The sequence below is a fragment of the Mya arenaria genome, chromosome 6 (assembly GCF_026914265.1).
Source record: "Mya arenaria isolate MELC-2E11 chromosome 6, ASM2691426v1".
NCBI classification, from domain to species: domain Eukaryota; kingdom Metazoa; phylum Mollusca; class Bivalvia; order Myida; family Myidae; genus Mya; species Mya arenaria.
The window spans coordinates 66924077-66950874 of NC_069127.1; the positions used below are offsets into that span (position 1 = coordinate 66924077).

The 26798-nt window shown below is 32.7% G+C and overlaps 1 protein-coding gene across 2 annotated transcripts in view; it reads left to right on the plus strand.

The window, feature by feature from the left end:
- LOC128238976 (suppressor of lurcher protein 1-like) overlaps positions 1 to 26798 on the plus strand; it is a 400352-nt gene that overhangs the window by 128771 nt on the left and 244783 nt on the right. For both annotated transcript variants that reach the window (XM_052955354.1, XM_052955355.1), the window contains exon 4: positions 18520 to 18573. The gene's annotated coding sequence lies outside the window, so the exon portion shown is untranslated. The remainder of the gene's footprint in view (positions 1 to 18519; positions 18574 to 26798) is intronic.

Sequence of the window (26798 nt, forward strand, 5' to 3'; positions counted from 1 at the left end):
TACAAGCTAGAAAAGGAAGCGCATTCTCTTTTGATCAGTGGATCACTAATCAATGAAACCTAAGAACAAAACGCAGACATGGGACTTACACACGGCGCCAAAATAGTTTAAACTGCTTCCTGGGGTGAGACAATCATCATCTTCATAATCATCATCATCTTTTTCGTAGTCGTCATTATTAACAATAAGTACAAACGTGCTATTTGGATCAAACAGTGAACCATTGTCAGCGTCCCATTGTACCGGCTTTAACTGTATTCTGTTTTAAATAATCTTCACGTCAAATTAAACAATTCCGGACTTTGATATTGTAAATAACTCATTGTATATAACTTCTAAATCTATTTAATTTTAATGCTATATCTAAATTAAAGTGACTCGCTCATGTTTTTGGACCGAAAATTAGTTTTCCGGGTAATGCATCTAAAACACTCATTTTATCATTATTGTACTCTATTATATCGAAATTGCAAAACGAATACAGTTAAAGCATATAAAATAATTTTGATTTTAGTGGGATTCGAACCCACACCGGTAGAGTCAAGAAAAAAAGCGAAAACAGCCGGCTAATCCACACGGCCACTGAGACTTTCACAACAGTGGTGGAAATGTTGACCTGTTAATGATCCAATGATAACATCACGTGATAATGTCGATCAACCAATCACGCAACACTACAGCCGTAATTATTTTCAATCTTATTATAAACGCTCATGAAAACAATATTTGAGCAAATATCAACATTTGCTGAAGGGTATTTTTGTTTTAACACTCCATATGATTTTCCACACTTTATTTCGTAATTAAAATGGGCATTTTATAAACCATGAGCGGGTCCCTTTAACAGGGCGTTCATTACATAAATAGCATCAATTCCGATTTAAACGAAAGGATTAAACATTCCATTCCTGTAATCGACAAGTGTATTTCAATAACAATTTACCAGAAAATGAATTTATTAGCGCGAAATGCAAAGTACTTAAGAAACGATTCACCAATTATTGTGTTCAAGCACCTTTTGTTATCATTCCTGAATTAATGGCAGCCGATTAAACATTTGTGTTTTATCAGTCTGCTAGAGAGCAGTAATTACTACCGCCCTGTAACTCTGGAATCATTCATGAAGGAAACTGAATTGAATCCAAAAAGTGTGGAAAGCGATTCAATCTAAAATTATGAATTATGGTGTGTACCGAAAGATAATACAGCCACAATAATTTAACGAATACCTGTGTGTTAAAAGAATAAGGCTAAGGTCTAAAACACTAAAAGCGAAAGGCATACAATAGCACTAATAGTGGACAAATCGATCAAAATGTCTTTAAGGATAAATTTGGAAGATTGTGTTTAAACTTTTGGCTACTGAGCTTATTTCTGTAGTTATTCATACAAATACTGTATGAATTTCATGCATTTATGAACAAAAGACCCTTTCTACCATGAGTATCCCATTGCAAAATGTAAAACAATAACGTATATCAATGAAAATATTTATGCAACTGTTTAAAAATGTAATAAATAGCCACACGCAGTGCTTTCTTCATTGTTGAATAAATTAGTAGAAAATAGGAAGAAAACAAAGGAAAATAAGAGTTACGGATTGATACATATGTCTCATGAAGTGAGGATGAGAGTGGTCATACAAAGATAGGAGGGGCTAACGGGCGTGGTCTAGTGAGAGTGGGAGTGGTCGTGTAAAGTTTGGACAATCCCGCCTTTAGTATTCCATTTCCAACCCAGTGTACCATTCCCACCTGAACTAGATAAGCCCTACCCTTATAACACCCCTCCCACCATCACAAGAACAGTCACACCCTCAGAAGACCACGTAAACCCTCTTGTGCCTCTAACCAAATGTTCGGCATCTGGGATTGTCCCTGTAGGTTTCATTGTTTCATTTTATTCCTGCAAAACAAAACCAGTTTGAAATGCTTATACTGTTGTTTGGAAGAAAGCGCCATGGTAGCGATCATGTACGAGCTAACAGGTATAATCGTAATAACATAATTCTTTTTGGATGTACGTATGGTACTCAGTTAACCCGGTCGAATAGTCCTTTATTTCCTTCAACTAATGTAAAAAACTAGTGTCCGTCAAAAAGCTGTTGCCTTCGGCTCACCCGATAAACTCCCCCGCCTTGCCATATAAACATTCTTTATACACGACACTAACCTAGTATTCTATTTATCCTGCTTCTTTGTATAAAAAGCGATTAATTATCTAAAAATTAAAGATGCACTCTTAATCCAAAATAAGGTTTACCACAATCAAACCAAGTGTTTAGTTTTACCAAAAATGATGAATAATATGTTTTCTGTATTTCAATGTCATTCACCACGTGCTTGTTAGCCTATTGCTCAGTTACCAATCATTTGACACGCAATACCTCGCTCCCGGGTTAGATTTGCCTGGTACAGTTCACATTATAGTTTGACATATTATGCCAGATGTAATTTATTTAATAAGTAATCAAGCCTGTTGCGTACAAATACGAAGTTTTCAGTGGCTAATGATTGTTTAATGTCTTATTACAGAAGTTAACTGCTTTGTTGGGAATTTCTGAAACACAATCGTGGTTTTAAGGCAATGCTGATTCCGAAAGAAACAGTTTACTTTGTTTAACTTGTAAGGAGGTACACTTACTCCAAATTATTAACAAGATGTAAACAAGTAAACAAATAAATATGTAATTAAACAAATAAGCCGAAAAACAAACATCGTGGTAGTGATCGTCTAGCGTATCGACAGGGAGATCATTAGGTTATAGCTTGTCTGCGTGTTAAAGGTAACTGCTCAGCGAAACGATAGAACTGTTCTTGAGGTTTGAGGAAAATGCGTCGTCTTGTAGCTTCAAAACAGTGAGTAGTGTGTACATATGTAAGTAGTTTTCTTTTTATCAATTTGAAATATCGAATGATAAATATTGAAATGGAAATTGCATGCACCAGCCAAGTTGTCAATTACGCTGTTTAGAGGTTCAAGCTTTTAGGCCGAAAACACTCTGAACGAGAGACATATAACATCACATTACAACAATAGAAATATTTGAAATATATAAGAATGTCTCTAATAAGTATGTTTGGATTTCTGGCTTTATTGTCCTGGGACGCATTTTAAAAAGGATTTAAGTCGAAACTCAAATATCATGAAATATGTATACGCGTCAAAAATGATCTTACATATCCATAACTTCGTGTTCATTTTTTGTACCGGCTAAAGTTCTAAAATAATGACGCTAAGATTATTTCAATTTACGACCAAGATCGACTTATCTCTTGGAAAGCAAGTTTACTGAGTATTCGATCCCATACACTTGTCCCAACATGTATGAATTATATATCAATCAGTTATGATTCTAGTCGAAGCAACATTAATTTTACTAGAATGACTACAATTTACAAGTGAACAATCAAACGAACCACAAACACTTCAGTTAAGTTCAATTGCTCATTCACCAGACTCTGATATCACCTGAACATGAATGAATACAACCGGAGCAATACTAAATCTTTTAAGATACGCTATTGTCGAAACTGTTTAACATGGCTCGTCTATATAAACATAAATGCGACTATAATAAATAGAAATTTGTTTAAAACATATAATGTGAATCCGAAGTTAAACCCTCGGATTGTCAGAAATGCCGTTTTGAATATTCATTCAGAGGAGATAGTTAAGTGTGTACACAATCTATTATCCTTAGAGCGAACTTACAAATAGCAGGTATTCGCCCACAACACAAGACCACATTCTAGCGCAACATCGTGCCAACGAGAGTGACTTAGTATAAGCTATCATAGCTTTCTTCACAATCGTTGTAAAAAAATATATTATTTAAACTAAGGTAGTGTGTTTGCTGTTGTTGTGACATATGTATGACGTAAAACATTTTGTTTTAATTTTATTACAGACCGACATACAGACAGACGTTCAATTTCAGTTCGAAAACTAGCTTAACTACTAACTACAATAGTGTTATGTATAATGATTTTTTTAGGTTTTATTTACAGATAGCAATACAGTTGGTAGTAATACCAATATAACATAGAATTACAGTGGGTCTACAATTAACTTGATCGTAAATGTGGCTGTCAGATAACTAGATTTTACATGTTTTGGATTCTTATATGAAGTAATCTTAATATAGACGGTCGAATGAACTGTTGAATTAATATAGAAGCAATCTGTAATGAGGTTGTTATTCACAAAAGATCTGTTACGAAAGTACAAAATGGATTTCCTCTAATCTATTACAATTAAAAACCATTAAATGTAAATTATGTATGGTGTTTAATAAAAAGCACTCGGCATTTTTAAAACATAATATAACCTGGCACGATTGTTAATTTCTGTTTCGGTGTAAAAAAGAATGTTATAGCTTCCATCTCCAAATGATTGCGTTGCGATGTTTATGCCAAATTTGAGTTATTATTATTTTGTTTTTTTTGCGAAAGCCATCTTGTCTGAACAAGGGTCTGTCAAGAAAAGTAAATCAGAAGGCAAACGTTTGCAATTATGTTACAGATCCGGTTCAGTGAGGTCGATAAGGTAATTATCGACCGCATGAAGGGATATCGTCATAGGGCCGATTAATTCACACATTGACCGTTACTGAAAATTCTTGCATTATCACATACAATGTAAAATAGCTCGTATCTTCGAGAGAAAAAAAGGTATTTTAGTATTGTTATTTATATTTAGTCGTTATCATTATTCTCGTATCAATAAATCGTATTTGCATTATCAATTTATAATGTAAAGATAAGTATGTTGAATGGAAGTAACAAAACAATGGATGAATCATGGATATCTATCAGGCTTAACTTTAAATGGCTGTTTGTCTACATAGACTTCACAAACAATAACTGAATCAATATACTACTTCAGGAATTCTTTTGTATATTTTATTCAAAAAGAAATTTCTTCCAATAAATCATTTAGTCTCGTAGTCAACATTTTGACCAAAATAAGAGCCATCCTTTTTCATCTGATTTGTAACTGACATCAATTACCCCTGAGACTAACTATACGCGAGCTAAACACATAAACCAGAAGACTCTTTTCTTTGTGAAATTACCACTCGTTGAGCTATTCAATGATGGCTACCAGCTATACAATGACGTTTTTGCATTCTCTTTTGTTCAGTAGATCACTAATTGATGAAATCTAAGTACAACGCGCAGACACGAGACCTCCTCACGGCGCGAAAAGAGTTTTAACTTCTTCGTATGACAATGATCAGTAATTTTATGATAGGTTTAACTTTCATGTAAAATAATTATGTCCGCTAGGCAGAATAAGGGATTTTGGCCAAACATACTCACAGCTTTAAATAAAAGAAATCCTTATAGCAAGCATAGAATTCTGAATTGCTTTATGACCATGTTCAACATTTTTCTTAACAATTCCGGTTGATGTTAATTTAATTCATATTTATTTAATATGCTTTTTGTAAAGGGTCTTATATTTTGTAAATTATTTCTTTATTTGTTGATGTTCCCATAAAACTACAATGTGTTATAAATAATTTTGCGTTGTGGACAAACTCGTTATGTATGAAATTTTGTAATATTTATTTCCATTAATGTCATCATCATGATCATCATCAGTGTCGTCGTCAACATTATCACCTTAAAGTGAAAATGTGATTACATTACTTTATCAAACTGTGAACAATTGTGAAAGTCCCATAGTACTGGCTTCAGCTTTATTCTTTTTTAATAATCTCTATGTCATATTAAATAATCCCGGATTTCGAGATTATAAATGACTTAATGTGTTTAATTTCAGAATAAATTAATGCTAAAAATGTCTATCCACTTATCAGGTAATGCATAACATAATAGCATCAATTCTGATTTAAACGCAAGGATAACACAATCCTTTTCCTGTAATCGACAAGTGTACTTCAATAACTATTTCCAAGAAAATGAATTTATTTAGCGCGAAATGAAAAACACTCAACAAACGATTCTCCCATTAACGTGTTCAGGCACCTTTTTATCATTTCTGAATTAATGGCAGCTGATTAATGTTTGTGTTTTATCAAGTCTGCCAGGGAGCAATAATAACTACCGCCCTGTAACTCTGGCATCTTTCATGATGGAGACTGCATTGAATCCGAAAAGTGTGGTAAACAATTCAATCTTAAATTATGAATTATGCTGTGAACCCATAGATAATACAGCAACAATCCCAGTGGTCAATGATGTAAAAATACCTGTGTGTTAAAGACATTATGGTAAGGTCTCGAAGACCCGATCGAGAGACACGTAATGTAGACAATAACACTGACAAACGTATCAACATATATTTAATGGTACAATTGGGAGACAACCTGGTTTTCAGGACAGTTTGAATGAGCCAAACTGCAACCGCTATTATTTACACATTTTCCAATAAAATAGCTCTTATACTACAAATCATTGTTGACCCGCAATTTCTGTAGCGTATTTGGATACTAGGTTGAAAATAATCTTTAAATCCATATTGGACACCGTTATTAAAATAGTTTGTCTGTACAATTTTTACCGAAACTAGTGAATCATAAAAAGGTATTGTTAAGGCGTTAAGCTTTTTTTTTGCCACTAGGAATATATACGAACATTGAATAAGCGTTGACAGACCAACTCAAATGTAAATTGATAAACATATCACAATACAGGAGAAAAACGTGCTTTAAGGTCAAATTAAAAACTGTTTACTGTATTTCAATGTCATTAAGCACGTGCCAGTTAGCCCATAGCTCAGTTACCATTCATTTGACACGCAAAACCTCGCTCCTGGGTTTAATTTTGCTGGTAAAGTTAACGTTATTGTTTGACAATTTATGCCTGATGCTATTTATTTAATACGTAATCAAGCCTATTGCATACAAATTTTTCAGTGGCTAAAGATTGTTTAATTCAAATATTAACTGCTTTGTTTGGAATTTCTGAACACCTAAAACTCTAGAAAGGAGTTTTTCTAAGCAAAAATAATTTCATATACAGATACTCAAATTCATGCTCCGATAATTATTGTATGGGAACTAAAGCTTTTTGTCGTGTCTTTTTAGGAAAGACTTTGTTTTCCTTATATAGAGGTTCATTTTACTCGTGGTAGTGATCGTCGAGCGTATCGACAGGGAGATCACTAGGTTATAGCTTGTCTGTGTTAAAAGTAACAGCTCAGCAATACGATAGAACTGTTTGAGGAATATGCGACGTCGTGTGGCTAAAATAATGCATATGTAAGTGTTTTGCTTGGGATTAATATGAAATATCAAATGATAACTAATGCAATGAAAAATGCATGCACCAGCTAAGTTGCCAAATTAAACAATAACGCAGTTTAGAGGCACAAGCTTTTAGGCCGAACACAATCTCAAAGAGAGACACATAACATCACAATACAACAATAGAAATATTTGAAATATATAAGAATGTTTTAAAAAATAATAATGTTTGGATTTCTGGCTTTATCGGTCAGGGACGCGTTTTAAAAAGGATATAAGTCGAAACTCGAATAATCTAAAATATGAATACGCGTCACAAATGTTACTACACATCCTTAACTTTGTTTTCATTTTCATCAGTGGCTTAAGTTCAATTGACTTAAATATGAAGCAAAATAATTACACTAGGAATATTTTAATTAACGAATAAGGTCGAATAAACACTTGGAAAACAAGTTTACTGAGTATTCAATAAGTTGCGAATGCTCAACCTTACACCCCTCATAATGTATAAAAGACAATAATATATCAGTTATGATTCTAATTCAAGCAACATCAATTTTACTACAATAAAGTGAAAATTCAAACAAACCACAATTCGAATAATCTCTTTGAAAACAAGTTAACTGAGTGTTCAATAGGTTGCGAATGCTCAACCTACCCCCCACCCCTCCAATCAGTTATGGTTCTTATCGAAGTAACATCAACTCTACTACAATTAAGTTAAAACTCAAACGAACCACACACACTTTCAGTTAAGTTCAATTGCTCATTTACCAGACTATGATATCACCTGAACATGATTAATTACAACCGGAGCAATACTAATTATTCTAAGATACGTAATAGTCGATGCTATCTAACATAGCTCGTCATTTTAAATTTTAATGCAATTAAACGCAATATCAATTTGTTTAAAATATTTAATGTTAATCAAAAGTTAAACCTTCGGTTGTCTACAATGCCGTTTTGAATAGATCCATTTAGAGAAAATAAGTGCGTGTGTACACAATTCATTATGCTTAGAGCGAACTTGCAGGTATTAGCTTTTACACTCATCGAACATTGCTCTTCAGTGTTGTCACAATGAAAACCGGTAGGTACTAAAGAAACGATAAAATATTAATTGCAACAGACTCAGAAATGTTTACTTTCATGTTTACATCAATTCGATCATTTGTTGGAAAGAATGTGAAGGCTTTAAAGTATCTAAGGCTGTTTAAGGATATTTCGGAATTAAGCTTAAACAAGGTAGTGCATTTTTTTTAATCTATTGCAATTAACACCCGTTAAATGTAAATTATGTATGATGTTCAAAAAAAGTACTCGGTACATCAAAGAATTAATATAACCTGGTACAATTGTTAATTTTTGTTTCGGTGTAAAAAAGAAGGTGATAGCCTTCATCTCCAAATGATTGCGATGCGATGTTTATGCCAAATCGGAGTTATTATTGCTCCTTGCGCCAGCCATCATGTTCGAATAAAGGTATGTCAATAAAAGTAAATCAGAAGACAAACGTTTGCAAATATGTTACAGATCTGGTTCGGTCGATTAAGTAAATTAACACTAACTAACATACATTAACCGTAACTGACATTTAATAAGGCTTGCATTATTATACACAATGCTAAAATGCTCGTGTCTTTCGAGAGAATAAAAGAGATTTCATTATTAATCATTATAAATAGTCGTTATCACTTAACATGTATTAATAAATTGAATTAGCATTCTCAATCATGCAATTTTAAGTATGTTGAATGGACATAACCAAAACAATAGATGAATCATGGATATATATCAGGCTTTACCTTTAATGGCTGTGTGTCTACATAGACATCACAAACAAAAGATTACATCAATATGATACTTCATGATTTTTTTTTTATTTTAGGCAAAAATAATATTTTTCCAATAATTTAGTCTCGTTTAAAAAAACATATGTGAAAATTACAAATTCCTATGTGCATATTAACAAATGGGAGTAACTGACGTCGAAACCCTAACATTCGTGAGGTAAAGATAGCTGTATGTGCTTAATTGTTAAACCACATGTCCCATCAATGAGATATCTGAAGCATCTGTTAACAGATTAATATTCATATTTGAGTGAAAACATAAACTAAGACCGAATGTAATTTCTGAGTTGGCATTGTTACGAAGCTCACCTTGGCAGCCAACAGCTTTTTGTATATAATACTAGTTTTATATCAAAGAAATGTTGGGTTATTTGTCCTGTATCGATGCATTATTAAATCGTATGCAATTGATCACGTGGTTTCGTTAAATTGACTTCGTGATATAATGCAAGATAAAAATAGTTAATGAAAACGTGTGCCAATTGCGTTACAGCAAACGAAGGCATTTAGAATAGGAATCAGGAGAAAGGATGCTCACCAAACAATGTGTCTCGTAAGTCAAGTTGGCTGGATCCTTATTGAGAGGATTGACACTATGAATAACACACATTTTACTCTCCTTTTTATATCTCTGAATATTCTGTTAAAACTATATGCGAACTATATATTAGTTTGACAGGATCTAGAAACTCATTTTACAATTTATGTCAACATTTAAATTATCTCATCTATAACGGAGACAACGCCTTTCAATCCTAGAAGACAAAAACGTGCTGGAGACGATGTTTAAGACGATCTTTAAAAGTAGTAATAGATAGTTTTTGTTATGTTAAGTATTCTTATGTTTGTGTTTAATGTTTGTTCCATTGGGAAAGATTTTAAAATGCATAGTGTAAGCTTATGAATTATCCTTCGCTGATTTAGTTCTACTGTGAATACATTTATAAGCTGAATGAATCCTTATCTAGCCTATTGCCTGGGTTTTGGCGCTCCAGGCCGATTGAGAGGTAGACAATCTGTCAAATAAAAACTAGACCACTCTAGGACCGGCGAAAATATTGTACGGACTTCTTTTGTCATAAAACGATATTATTTATTAAAATATTCTGCTGATCGAATTTGTATAGACTACTTTCACCCTCATGAGCGGTAACTGTATTGAATGGTTATCAGCTAGAGAGTGTGATTTATGTTTGGAAATAAATTATTTCTTTCTTCGTATACAACATAATAAAAAACAGTATTTAGATCCAAATAACAACCACCATAATTATTTTTATTTTTATCTGGAATGAAATACCCTTGAGATTTGCTAGAGGCGAGCCAAACACTTATTTCTATTTTTTTTTATTAATATCTATACAACAACAATATCAATACAAAACACGGTACATCAGATACACAGGATATTTTCAATTATCATATGACTTAATGTTTCATCTATGTTAAATAAGCTTATTTCTTGTCACACCTTGCCATGTTAGATATTGAATTGCTGAGCTAAACACTTATACCAGAACACACGTTTCTCAAATAGAAAAGCACAATCACTCGTGGACCTATTCAAAGACGGCTACCAGCTAAAAAATATGTTTTCGCATTCTCTTTTGATCAGTAGATCACTAAATGATGAAACCTAAATACATTACGCAGACATGGGACTTACCCTTTGTGCAGAACAGTTTAAACGGCTTCGTAGGGATGCGACAATCCTCAGTATTTGTATGATAGGTTTAATATTCATGTTAAATGAATATGTCCGCTTGACAGAATAAGGGATTTTGGCTTTACATTTTCACAGCTGTAAATAAAAGAAAGCCGACGAGCAACCATATACTACTTAATTGTTATTTGACCACGTTCAACATTTTTCTTAACAACTTTCGATTGATGTCAATTTAATTCATATTTATTAAATACCCTTTTTGTAAATGGTCATATTGTAATAAAGTTCTTTATTGATAGATTTTCCCGCAAAACGTTTTTTTTATAAATGATATGACGTTGTGCACAAGCTCGTTATGTATGGGGTTTGTCTCGAGTAACGTCATCATTATAATCATCATCATCGTGGTCATAATTATTATCATTGAGTTAAAATTTGATTACCATATCAAATTCTAAACCATTGCCGACGTTCCATAGGACCGCCTTCAGCTGTATTTTGTTTTCAATAATCTCTAAGTCATACTTAATAATCCCGGATTTCTAGATCACAAATAACTAAATGCATATAATTTTTAAATTCATCTCATGCTAAAAAAAGTCTATCCAATTAACAGGGAGTGCATAACATGATAGCATCAAATCCGATTTAAACGCAAGGATAACAAATTTCTTTTCCTGTTATTGGCAAGTGTACTTCATACTATTTACCAGAAAATGAATTTATTTAGCGCGATATGCAAAACACTCAACAAACGATTCACCCATTAATGTGTTCAGGCACCTTTTATTATCATTTCTGAATTTATAGCAGCTGATTAAATGTTAGTGTTTTATCAAGTCTGCCAGAGAGGAGAAATTATTACTGCCCTGTAACTCTGAAATCATTCAGGAAAGATACTGCATTGAATCCGAAATATGAAAAGCGATTCAATCTAAAATTATGAATTATGTTGTGAACCCATAGATAATACAGCAACAATCCCAGTGGCCAATGGTGTAACGAAAACCTGTGTGTTAAAGACACAATGCTAAGGTCTCAAGGACTCAAATCGAGAGGCACGTAATGTGGACAATAACACTGTCAGTCGACAAATGTATCAATATATTTAATGGTAAATTTGGAAGACAGCATGCATGGTTTACTTGCATTTTCGAACAGAAGACCATTTCTACTATGCTTATTCCATTTCAACATGTAACACTAAATTAGAACAAGAGCAAACCAAGAGTCAACGCTGTATACATATATCTCAGGAAGTGAAGGTGAGAGTAGTGAAGTAGAGATTGGAGGGGCTAATGGGTGTGGTCTACTGAGAAGTGGGGATTGCGAGTGATGGTTGGACAATCACCGGAAAACTTAGTATACCACTCCCCCACTAACTAGACCGATTCTAGCTTCACTACACCGCTACCACCCTAATAAGACAACTTCTACCTTCATTACACCACTTTTAACCTCAGAAGACCACTCCACCCCTTATTGTGCCTCTTACAAGGTTTTTCTTCATGTTCGGCCTCTGGGATTGTCCCTGTAATTTTCATTGTATAATTTTATTCCTGCCAAAAATAGCATTATGAGATGTTTCTATCCGTTGAAATGAAAAAAGGCACCATGTAAGCGTGCAAGCACGACCAATATTTATGCGAAAAGCTACATAAATAAACGTCTAAACATCGTACTTTTTGGATGTACGTATGAAACTCCGGTATTCTAAAATACCCTAATAGTCCTTCAGTTTTTCATCTGATTTGAAACGCTTTTATACGTCTATTGTATATACCTGACTCATCACAGGACAGATTGAAGGAGCCAAACTGCACTCGCTACTATTTACACATTTTCCAATACAGTAGATCTTATACTACAAATAATTGTTGACACGCATTTTCTGTAGCGTCTTTGGATACTAGGTTGACAATAATCTTTAAATGCATATTGGACACCGTTATCAAAGTATTATGTCTGTATATTTTTTACCAAAACTTGTGAATCATTCAAGAACGGTATTGTTAAGGCGTTCAGCCACGAGGAATATATACGAACATTGAATTAGCGTTGACAGCCAGCTCAAATGTAAATTGGTAAAACATATCACAATACAGGAGAGAAATATGCTTTAAGGTCAAATTAAAGTCTTTTTTCTGCTTTTTAATGGCATTAACCACGTGCCAGTTAGCCCATAGCTCAGTTACCAAGCATTGGACACGCAATACCTCGCTCCCGGGTTCCTGGTAAAGTTAACATTATAAATTATGCCAGATGTAATTAATTTAATAAGTAATCAAGCCTGCTGCGAACAAATACGAAGTTTTCAGTGACTAATGATTGTTTAATGTTTTAATTCAAATGTTAATTGCTTTGTTGGAAATTTCTGAAAAACCTTAAACTCTAGAAAGTAGCTTTTCTAAGCAAACCTTATTTCATAAACAGATACTCAAACTCATGCTCCGTTAATTATTGTATGTGAACTAAAGCATTTTGCCGTGTCTTTAAAGGGACAGACTTTGTTTCCTTGTACAGAGGTACATTTTACCTTAAGTCATTTAAAAGATGTAAAACAAGATCAGCGTATCGACAGGAAGATCCCTTGATTATTGCTTGTCTGCGTGTTAAAAGTAACAGCTCAGCAATACGATTGAACTGTTTGTAGGGATTGGTGAATATACGTCGTCTTGTGGCTTTAAAAGAGAGCATATGTAAGTAGTTTGCTTGGGATCAATTTGAAATATCAAATGATAACTAATGCAATGAAAAATTCATGCACAAGCCAAGTTGCCAAATGTAACAATTACACTGTTTAGAGGTACAAGCTTATAGGCGGCCGAAAACACTCTTAACGAGAGACAAATAACATCATAATACAACAATATAACTGGTTGAAATATATAAGAATGTCTTTATAATAATAAGAACGTTTACATTTCTGGCTTTATCGGTATGGGGACGCGTTTTAAAAAGGATATAAGTCGAAACTCAAAAAATCTGAAATATAGATACGCGTCACAAATGGTACTACTCATCCTTAACGTTGTGTTCATTTTATTCAGTGGCTTAAGTTCAATTGACTTTAATATGTAGCAAAATAATGACACTAGGAATATTTCAATTAACGAATAAGGTCGAATTAACCCTTGGAAAACAAGTTTACTGAGAATTCAATAAGTTGCGAATGCTCAACCTTACACCCCCATAATGTATAAATGACAATAATATATCAATCAGTTATGATTCTAATCCAAGCGACATCAATTTTACTACAATAAAGTGAAAATTCAAACAAACCAGAAACACTTTCAATAAAGTTAAATTGCACATTGATTAAATTCTGTCATAACATAAACAAGAATTAATACAACCGGAGCAATACTAATTATTCTAAGATACGCTATAGTCGAAACTGTCTAACATAGCTCGTCTATATAAGCTTAAATGCAACTATATAAACACTAAAAGATTGTTTTTAATGTTTAATGTTAATCAGAAATTAAACCCTCGGATTGTCAGAAATGCCTTTTGTATAAATCCATTCAGAGGAAATAATTACGAGTGTACACCATCCATAATGCTCAGAGCGAACTTTAAACTTGCAGGTATTAGCTTTAACACTCAACCAACAATTATATTCATTCTTGTCACAATGAAAACGGTTTATACTAAAGGAAATGATAAAATATTAATTTCAACAGACTCAGAAATGTTTGCTTTCATTTTAAGTTTCAGTATTATAATTGTAAATCAATTTTGACAGTGTGACTATTGAACATACCGCGTAAGCTAGGAATCAATTCGAACATTTGTTTGAAAGAATGTGAAGGCTTTTAACGTGTCTAAGGTGGTTTAAGGATATATTTCGGAATTTATTATTATCTAAAACAAGGTAGTGGTTTGCTATTGTTGTGACATATGTATGACGTTACACATATTTTTTACAGACAGACAGACAGACGGACGGACGGACGGACGGACGGACGGACAGACAGACATTTATTTGAAATTTTATCAATATAACACAGAGCAATGGTGGATCAACAATTAAATGGATCGTTTATGGGCTATCAGATTACTAGATTTTATTTGTGTCGGATTCCAATATGAAATAATCTTAAAATTGACGGTCGAATGAACTGTTGAATGAATAAAGAAGCAATCTATTATGAGGATATTATTCACAAAAGATCTGTTACGAAATTACAAAATGGATTTTCTGTAATCTATAACAATTAACAACCATTAAATGCAAATTATGTATGGTGTTAAATAAAAACAGTCAGCACAATTATTTTTTTCGCAAGACATCATAACTGAACAAATGTCTGTCAAAGAAGGTAAATGAGAAGGTAAACGTTTGCGAATATGTTACAGATCTGGTTCAGTGAGGTCGATAAGGTAATTATTCACCTATAGAAACGTATCTTCGAGAGAACGATTTCAGTATTTATATATAGTCAGTAAACGTAAATTAAAAATGGTATTAGCATTATCAATAATGTAATGATAAGTAAGTTGAATGGAAATAACAAACCGACAATGGATAAATCATGCATGGATATCTATCTGGCTCAAATTTTAATGTCTGTGTGACTGCATATAAATCACAAACAAGAAACTGAATCAACTTAAGGAATTTTTTTTTTATTTTAGGCAAAAAAATATTCTTCCAATAAACAATTTAGTCTCGTAGAAAAAAAACGTATGTGAAAATTACAAATTTTTATATGCATATTAGCGAATGACAGAACCTCATGTCGAATCCCTCACATTCGTGAAGTAAAGATAGCTGTGAGCGCTAATTATTTAACCACATGTCTCAACAATGAAGCATCTGTTAATAGATTGATATTCATAATTGCGTGAAAACATAAACTGAGACCAAATGTAATATCTGAGTTGGCATTGTTACGATGTCTGCTGTTGCATTTTTAAAAAGATCACCTTGGCAGCCAGTAGCTTTTTGTATATACGAATAGTTCTGCATCAAATAAATATTGGGTTATTTGTTCTGTATCGATGCATCATTAATCTGTTTTGCAATTGATCACTTTGTTCCCTTTAATTGGTTGTGTTATGTTAGGCAAGATAAATAAAAACACTTGATAAAGGCTCAAAGAAAGACGTCCGACATTTTAGATAGGAATCGGGAGTAAGGATGTTCACGAATCAATGTGTCTCAAAAGTCCAATGGGCTGGCCTCTAATTGACATGATTGAAACTATTTAATTATACGTTTTACTGTACATTTTATCTTCGAAAATTCAGTTCAAACTATATGCGATCTAAGCATTAGTTTGCTAGGTTTTAGAAATACACTTTATAATTTCTATCAATAATAAATATATCCAATCCTATCAACCCAGTGAAAGCAAGAAATCGTGCAGGAAAATGTTTCAGGTGATTTATGAAAGTAGCAATAAATGGCTTCTGTTGTTTAGAGTTTGTTTGTGGTTACTTAAATTTTAATATCCGTACCATTGAGAAAGATCTAAGTAAGCTTAGTTTTAGCGAAGGAAGTATTCTACTTTAATCTAGTTCCACTGTGAATACAGTTCTAAGCTGAAATGAATCCTTATCGAGCCTTTTCGCTTGGTAGAAAACCAGTCCTTGCAATAAGCGAGGTACTCAACTGATTCAATATCAACTAGGCCACTCTCACCTTCATCACTAGATCACTCCCATACTAAATTTTAGTAGCTTTGATTTGTCTGTCTGGCTGCTTTGCAATTTTAGACAGAAGTATGCTTATAATAACGTAACAAAACAGTTGTCTAAGTGGCTTACACCTTTCCTAATGGGGAAACATTTTATAAACTCATTAGTTTACCATTATTATCAATTCAATAACTATTAATGAAGTATTATTTATCAATTATACTTAAACAATTCTTACATTGGAAAGAGTGTCATTCTGAACATCATACAAATTCTGATGGAAGTAACCTTTTTACTCAAACTTATGTTAATTACTCTTTTGTAACGTTCTTAAGGATATAATAGAATAGTACCATGTTAATTACATAATCCACATTCTATTTAATAAAACACGCACCTAATGATTTGCTTACCGAAACAAAAAAATAAACGAAACTTTCTAAATAAAACGTATAAATTACATGCTATCTAAACAGTTCCTTAACAATCGTTATGAATAAAAAACATTTTATTTCAATTTCAAGAGTTCTCTGTATAGATACTGTTCTTTGTTTTGAAATGAAAGGCACTTTGCTATAATTTGGTATCGCTGAAAATGATTAATTGAACTGAAGCAAGCTAACATTTATTTTACCTATCGACATTTTGTGGATTACTTTCACGTTATAAAACATAAATTTGTTTAGTTGATATTTTGCCACGTTCTTATCATAATATAATATGCTTTACTAATACATTATTCCAATCTGCTTTGAAGTCTGATGGCTTATCCATACATAATTATTCTCAGAAACATCAATAACATATTCAAAACTCATTCTGTAGGCTGTATTTGATTAACGAAATAAACATTCACATTTTATTTACATTTATAGCATTTATAGGCTATTTATATCTATATATGAAAATAGTTCCGCAGCGAAAGATTGCATACATGGTCATTGAGATAGATAACATGTTATTCCATACACTTACAACAGATTAAAATAAGAACTTCCATTTGTTCTGTTTAATGTCAATCTCAATAACACATACAATGCCACAAAATGTCATGAAAACGAAAGTACAGCTCAACGGGATATACCCATATTTAATAAATCTTTGCAAGAATCGTCGCATGATCAATAATCAGGAATTTCACTCAGAACACTTTTTCGGTGCCACATTTTATGCACCGACACGTCGAAGTTGCCTCACTAAATCACTAAAATAATACATAAGGTAAAAACATTTAAGGTTTCCTTATCGTCCGTACCGGAAATCGTTTCCACTCGCATTTTGTGTATCTATATGAATTTTAGGACTTCGCAACTGACATAAGTTTTAATATACTGTTTGTAATTTCTTTGCAGAAACTTAGTTCTAATAGAGATTTTTTTCTACTCAAAGCTTAAGTTGCAAAGGGTTTTTAAAAGATATTCAATTTTAATTGAAATTAAATAATTGGCTGTGAAATGTCAAAACCTTCCTAAAAGTGTTCAGTAATTTAGTTTGTCGGTTTCGAAGAAAATTCCATTTTTATGATTATTGTTCAAAACGCTAGACGCAGGAGTTTTATGCGATTTTATTCGAGATTGGTCATTTAATAAAAATTAAGTTACATTTGAATGAAAAATATTTCATACTGCAAAAATACACTGGTTATATCGAATTAATGAAACCAGAATCATATTGTAATGAAATAACAAGCTGCTCTATCCTACATAGAAACACAGTGCTGGTAGAATTTGTCAAAATAAAGTTATTTTACTTTATTTGTGTTTTTTAAAAAAAACAACATTAATTGCATAACTTGACAGTTTTGTTATAGAATCATCCCTCTTCTTGAGTATACTCAAGCTAAACAAGATCCGGTGTCTGAACGCATTGCAAAGTCAAACAACCCAAAAACAGACACATGTCGGGACGAGTACCATATGGCCAATATATTAGCATATCCTTGGAAATCCTGCCCATTAATACTCGTGAAAATGCAGGAATGCCCTGTAGTGAATCAAAAGCGACATTTCTTGCAATGATGTACACATTCCGAATAGCTCTTTTTCACAATTAATTTTGGTAGGTTGAAAAAAATAACAATAAAGCAATCAATAAAAATATGTTGATAAATAAACGTTTATGTGTTTCAGGTAGTACTCTATGTGACGGTGTTTGGGAAATTGCTGACCAAATAGGAGTTTAAGGTAAGATATTTTACGGCCAAATCATTTGATCGGATTAGCGACGACGTAACTGAAACTAAAAGAAGTCGAAGACAAAGCTCCGTAAATTTATTTGTAAAATTGTAAATAGAAATTAAGAAAAATTGGTTGAACAACCTATTTGGCATAATGAAATAATGGTTTCGTTAGATTTTGCTAAAGGAATGGTGGGGGTAATATTCGATGATGTATACGTATTCTATGGTATTATTGGAACGATTGTCGGGGATGAATCTACCTACCAGTTTATGAAACGTAATGAAGTTAACCATCATTCTCAGGTATATGTAAAGCTATTATTCATGTTGAGTCGTGTATCAAATACTATTGACGCTTATATATATATATAGAGAGAGAGAGAAATATAAATCTTGTGTCCATTTTATATTATCTTTACAATCACTGTTCTATAGGTATCATTATGTCATGGCGTATTACAGTTCTCGAACGGTGACACTTTGTGTTTTTGTCAAAGACATGTTTCAATTCTGCAACGACTCGACATTGTCCTATTTTAAGCGAATGTTCGGTTGAATACTAAACACTTGTGTTTATCATGCCGTCCGATCGGATTAGGAACTTTACCACAATTAATCACACTGAATCATTATTGTACTTTATACATTCTAGAGGTAGAAATGATATGTTGAATAGGATGGAAGTATCTGCCGTACATTTATTTTGGTAAATTAGCAGGCAGCTGTTATATGTAGTATTGATTTTAACCACGTAGTACGGTATATCTAAACATAGCCTGGAGCGGTAGACTCAATATTATCTTGACCACTAAGCTGATCAAAGCATTATTACTATGCATTTACCGAACTAAAATGGTTATCACCTTTGACCCTTACTTATTTTTGATTTCCCTGAATGCTGTTTGCCTCTTACGCCTGTTTGTAAATTTGTTGTCCCACGTGTCAAGATCAATATTACTTTGATACAACATTGACCAAATTTCCTTAATTATATATTTAAGCAAATTGTATTTTTAAAAGAATGTCGGTGGATTTTTGCTTTATTTTGCGAATCTTATGTTCACTATAATCTTCATTCCACCCAATTTAGGTATGAAGCAATAGGGACCAGCTTTGATAAATACCTCAGTCGATTTTAGTCGTACAGTGTAATTATTTTAGTATTATAGTTCCGTTATTTTGCTGCATATTTGTGTGAATTTAATTGTAGCCGGTAATAATTAAGAATAAACTTAAAGTCACGAATATGAAAAAAATATCAATACTTAGTCATTTGTGACGTTATGACAGCCTTTATATTATTATAGTTACAACTAGATTCCATAAATAAAACATCAGCTTCTTAAAATTGACAGACCTAAGATTAAGTAGATTATTTCAAATAGCCAAATTACGTACTTGAATTAGATTTCGATGAATGAAAAAGGATTGGTTGTGACTATCATAAAGATCAGTTCTATACAGTCTTAAAACTCTTAAAGAAGTAAATATTACGCAATGACCTCAGACATTCAGAGAAAATATGGCTGGGATTTAAAATTTATGTTCAATCAGTTAATTTTCGACTAATAATAATCATCCCTCAATTATGAACAACTGTTTTTGGTGGATTTTTTTTCAAGCATAAGCAACATGCAGGCAAAAATATCAATACTTCTCTTTACCTTTATACACAACAGTAAGCAACATTTGTCAGTGGAAATATAATCATAAATGCAAATGCTCTTTTGTAAGTTTTGGAAATTCCCTCGTTGCAAACAGGAGGTCGTTTCAGTAAGTCTAGTCGATTTAAACGGTAAAATGGTTGGTAATTAAATAGAACATAGTATTGTGGAAATAAAAAAAAAAGATCCGTGATTTGCCATTTGTGACGTTTATACAGATTTACAATAATTGAATTGTTTATCTGTTTTTCTTCCATAACTTAACATTAAACTAAGTTTTCACTGGTGAGAGGTTTTCATATGTTAAGATATCGTATTTACCTGGTCGACCAAAATGTCAAAATTTACAATATTAATTTCTATCGAGAAAAACAACAATTTAGGCCCAATGCCCTGGGATCATCGGGAATTTAGCGAAGATGTGAGCAATTCTTGTCAGCGGTTACTAACATTTGTCTTAACTAAACACGGTTGTGGAGATTAAAAACTAGACGGAACATCCATTCCTTGGGTAAATGAAGCAAAGTTTTAGACTTTTGTGCTATGAGTAGGCTCAAATAGCTTATCACACGTAGACGGAAAGCTTTATGGCCATTATGGTTTTCTAAGATGTTCTGTTTAACAACCACGTTTGTATTTTGTTCGTATTCATGGTATTCGTACTTAGGAACCTGATATTGCATAAAGGCCAAACAGTGTCTATTGGCAAGAGGTGGTTTAGTTGTAGTTTCCACTGAGTGGTTATTACAATATGCTTCTACATTTTGTGTAACACACTAGTATTACTATTTAAACATTTGTTCACGTGCCGAATACTCGAATGATGTACGTAGAAACTTTATATTACAACATATTACATAAAATTTATTGGAATCAAAACTTATTTACGATGTAATATGTAATGCTTCTTATCGGATTTATCGGAGTGTAATCTACCTGGCTTATTTTCTTTCATTGCAATAAATAACATGTAGTTTAAGTGTTTTTCTTCAAACCAACATATGATTTTAAATTCATAAGAGATCTAGAAGAGAAATGAAAATGCCATATGAACCATTTCATGAAATAAGCTATGATTTAGGTGACGGGAAAGCGATCAATTTACCTGTTTAAGACTTGTACTCAATGTGAAATTAGTCAATTTTTAAAATGATATTATTTTAAAGGCATTTTTTCTTCATTTGCTTATGTCATTTAGATAAAACGAAGGTGTTGAAACCTTAAACAATAGTTTATTTAAGAACAGAAGTCAAAAGGAGAAAAAAAAACCCTCAAACATTTTATTCTCAATTGTCATAAAACATGTTATCAAATCAAATAACCCTTCTAATCGAATACTCTATTTCTCAAACTCTCAAGCATAAACTCAATTAAGGGTGTCTGACTTTGAACTTGAACCAAATCCTTAATCCTGTGTATTATGTGCACATGTGATCATATTCTGTCCCTTACTTTGAGACTTGAGACACATCCCACGACATTTCTACCTCTGTTATAGGCTTCACTGTATATTGACCAAAATCATTTTTTTTCAGTACACACAGTTATGCGAGTTCTCACTAACTACCAAAACACGTTTAAATTGCTAGGATCTAAAATGCAAACACAATGTGCCAACCAATCGGAATGCACCAATTTTGTAGGAAAAGCAACAATAGCAATTTCAAAAAGAAATCAGTGTGTTGTCTGCGTTATTCAATTTCAATGTCTTGAGCATATAATTTTACTAAATATTTTGGGTTTAAAATGTGATCTTTTTTGTCTCCAATCAAAGAACTTTTAGTTTCCAAGTGCAAATAAGTCATACCTTTACACAACCTAGGTGCATTAACACGGTTGTCGAAATGCTTGTCGTTCAATGAATTGCAGCATTCGTCTTTTCAATGCTTTGATCCTTAAATCATACTGCCAAAATATCGTTTCAAGATATCGTACGCATTCTATGCTTCTTCGGTAATCTAAAGAGGTTTTCTCATACACCAAAGCAATACAAATACCTGGTAGAATAAGGATGGCTGCAAATGGCCGGATATTAAAATGGAATAAATAGAAAGGATGTTTTGACACAACGTTATTCATTTCAAAAAGCTTTATCATATTTTTTCTAGTGAAAGTCTTCTTAATAATTAATGATAATAATTAGTGTACATAAATAACGCATTAAACAATTATGATCTACCTAATATCAATTTAATGAAGTGATCCACCCTTTCGTTAAGTGTTTAATGATGGAAATCGAGCAATTGCTCGTGATTAAGTATTTAACACTTCTGTTAATAACTGTTTTGTGTCTCGTGGTTTAATGCTGCAATTATCATAATTGGAAATACATTTTGACGAAAGTACCTTAACGATCATATTTAAAAAGAGAAACAAACAAACATTGACATTCAGTCTATACACCGCTTATAAGTTTAACGGAGAACTTGAACTAGTTTTTGAATGAAATGAAAACATTCCATGTTCTTGATTTATTAAATGATAAATCGGATAATTTAATGATTTTGATTACACCTTTATTTTTATGACGTTTTAGAAGTCGAATATACTTTTTAGAAATATTTACTTCATCCCTTACTTTTGGTATTATCTTCATAGGATAAAAATTTATGAAATATGGAAAGACGCCAAACTTAAGAAGATACTTTAAAATTGGTGTATTAAAAGAATTAATAATTCCATTGAATTGCATAGTATTTCAACGAATGGTGCGAAAATGGTCGATTGTAAGTGGTCTGTCTAATACCGGTTTGAAATTATATATTTCAGAGGGGTGAATGAAGTTTCAATTATATAAGAACTATATTTATTTCGATTGTGTTGTTGATGTTGGTTTCCGATTACAAAAAGTATTTATTTTTAAAACAAGTACAGCGTGAACACAAGCAACATTAGAATCTGTTCTCTCAATGCACACAAATTTCAATACCTGAGTGGTTCGATATTGAATGATTTCGAGCGGATAATTCAGACGACGGTGTTTAACTAGCCGTTCTGATCTAATAAGGAAGAGAACCATTAAGTGATTAATCAATCACATTTAAAATACTTTTTCGTATAACATTGAATAGGCTATTTTCCTATTTATCATGTGCTGCGTCCCCTTCCCAATATCAAATACAATGTTCAGAAATTAAAAAGATGCAATTGGGTCCCGTCTTGGTAAAGTCACACTTTTGTGATTGTCTTTTAACTAGCTGTTTCGAGTTAATGTGCCCTTGTCAAGTCATTATTGTCGAATGATATCAGCATATGCATACAGACATACCAATCACGCTAAACAAAACGAAAATCAAAATAAAATAGCTGTCAGTAGAAATACTAAACTAAGCATAAGTCTTATTATAGAAAATTCATTTCAAAGTCAGTATAAGAAAATTGCATATATTATCTACCTCGCATAGACGCACCAAATTCAAAACAGTTTTTGTTATATTTTTTGTATGAACAAATGCATTCATTTAACGTATTTACACGTAACTCAGGGCATTTTATAAGAAGAACCATTGTCACCCTGGGAAAAATAAAGCACTTTGGATGTTTCTATTTAATTAAAATGTGCTTATGCCGATGAATTTGTTTATGTTCCAAACTGCTTAACAAGATCTAATTGCAGCAACCTGACGTAGCGTGAGTTTTTGTTATTTACGATTTAAATTGTAACTTAGAAGATCTTGATCTTGCTTCAAATGAAGCGATTCAGTGAAACCATGTTTAACAAGCCGTTTGATTCAATAAGGAAGAGCAATCATAGACAAACGCAATCAATCATGTTTATATCTCCCGAACGTATATTTGTGTCTGATTTGATTAATCGCGGTATTAATAAGTTTGAACCCGTGTTATGATAAAAGAAATATAATTAAAATATGTATACATTCATATTGGTAAATATGAACGATACTTAGATGTATTTTTAAAGTTTTCTTCGTGCGAAATGTTAAAAAACGTAAACCATAATATGATGTTTGTAACAATTTTTATGAGTAGCCAGCCATTCGGATAAATATGTGGAAATAGGCTGCTCTTTTCACGGCAAAAGCGTGAAATCATTTTTTTCAAAGCTTGCTGAGACTTTTTAGAAAACATAATTTAAATACAACAATGCAACAAAACCTTAGATCATTATAACGCTCTTTGATGTACGTGGCTGTGGTATGGACAGTTAAAGTTTGTTTATAGCCATGCCTATCATAATTGTCGAGGGATTACACCATTTTTATTTGCTTAAACGACTGCTCACAAACAAATACATGTGTGTGTTCTTCATTGTATACATGAACAACCAGAAACCAGTTGATTTTACATGGGGCCCCCCAAAAATTGTTTGTTTAGGGTAACCTTCCCAAAATTTCTAGGTAGGGTAGGTAGGGATTTTTTTTTTTTTTTCAGAGTGTTTCCTTGCACATGGCAGTCTTTCCTATATTACTGTCATTGCCCATTTTTGTTTTATCATATAAACAATAATTCTGATTAAAATCTGCATTTATCCGCCCTGCGTAACTCTCTATTCGCTAACGAATATTTTTTTTGCTCAGAAACGGAAAAAAAATAGTTAGAGTCGGCGCATTTTTATAGGTAGGGTCGGGTTACCCGCAACAGACATATTTTTTTAGGCCTGGTAAACATTGGGTAAATCGAACACGATATTGTAGCATTAGTATAAAACAATAACAAATCCGGCTTGGTCACCATAGATCTAGCCGTTGAATGTTCCAACAAACTTTTAGGTCAACAGATGGAGAATCAAGCTCATATATTTCACTTAATCGCTGTTTTGTATAACGTAGACCGTCTTCCAATAATCAGCTCCATATATTCGCGTAAACTGTATTTAGAGAAGACAGATGTAAGTGACTACTGACAGTTATCGTTATTTGGGATTTATTTATTACCTCATCATTCAAACCCAAGACGGTCGGACGAGGTAGACAAACGATCCCCGTGATAAAAGTGTTTTGCACATATACATATTTATGTCTTTAAGTCCTAAGGGCTACTTAACTCAATTTTAGTAAATTTTAGTGTTCCAAAGTCAGCTCATACCTGTCTTCAACTATCATTGGCTTGCTAAAGATGAAGGAAATGAAGTAAAAGCTCGAAATCATTGTATTTCGTTAAGCATGAAGGTCATTTTAGGCTCTTGCAAAGGGGAATTCCGTTTCCCTATTATATCGCTAACTGATTCAATCAGTGGATGAAAATAGTGCGTTGTCTCGTCCAGTCCTATCTCTGATACTGTTACACTGTATCTGCTAGAGCCCCTCAAGTTTCAACTCTTGGGCCTTTACTCATCCCTATTTACATTCATAATATCATTCCTGAACTACAATCACCATTCCACCCTTTTTGACGACATGCAAGCTGGAAGGTGGATTGCATCATTTAATCAAGCAAAAATTCCATTCGGTTCTCTCGAAGGAAAAGACAAGTGCACCAATCTATCTTTATGGATCACGTTCAAAAAGCAGAATTTACAACTCACAAACAATCGGGCATCAGACATTCATACCTCCTCATGACATGAACACATTTAATCTGTCAATTAGTAGGTTTCGTAGAGTACCTACCTAATGAAATCATTCTCATTCATCCTTGCTCTTATATCTCTAGAAAGTTTATATACAAAATTTATTATGCTAGTATTAAAATATGCAAAGTATGTTTGAGATATTCTCACGCAAGCAGACGAAGACGACATAGATAATGTACAGCATGAGATAGCGCGAATCATAAAGACATGAACTTACCCTATTGTACAGGTTATCTTATTCTCTTACACCAATTTACTTTACTTGATTTTTTTCTCGAGTTTGTGATACAACCTTCTACACACTTCATAATTCGATGAACTTTTACAATTTGCCGAGCTCTATCTAGCCATCTACATTCAATGCATGGAATGCGCTTCCGCCAAATTTCCGTTCTTTTCCATCCCCCCCCCCTTTTTAAGGGTCAATTTCATGTCATCATTCTCGGATACTTAAATTCCATTAATATTATCTATGCGAATATTCCTCTGAATAACTTTGCTTCATACCTGTAATTGAAGCATTTTTTTTTGTTTGTGCGATTTGGTTAAAACAGTATAAAACAGTATATATTAATAAATTTATTATGTGAAGTATTGCTTTTTAAATGCATATGTTCCATCTGCACATATTTCACACAAATACCATACCAAGTCACGTAAAAACAGATGTCAAAAAATCTGTACATCAAAGAATTGCAACCCTTTGAAGCAAACATTTCAACGTTATAATTCGTTGGTCTTAAAAATTGCATTTTCAATCATATTGGAAAAATCGTTGCAAGAAATCTTACTGATATTCTGCTCCAGTGGTGATCTAAAGGAAGTACTCCCATATGTCAATGCAATACAACACATCAAAGGAGACTCTTTCGGATAGAAAAGGATGACTGAAAAATGGCCGGATATTAAAATGTTATCAACAAAATGTATGTTTTAGTCTCAAGGTTATTTATGCATTATAATTATTTACAAAGCTGCAATATATAATGAAAAGAAACTCTCCATTGAGAGGCTGTAGCTTTTCCTCATTAT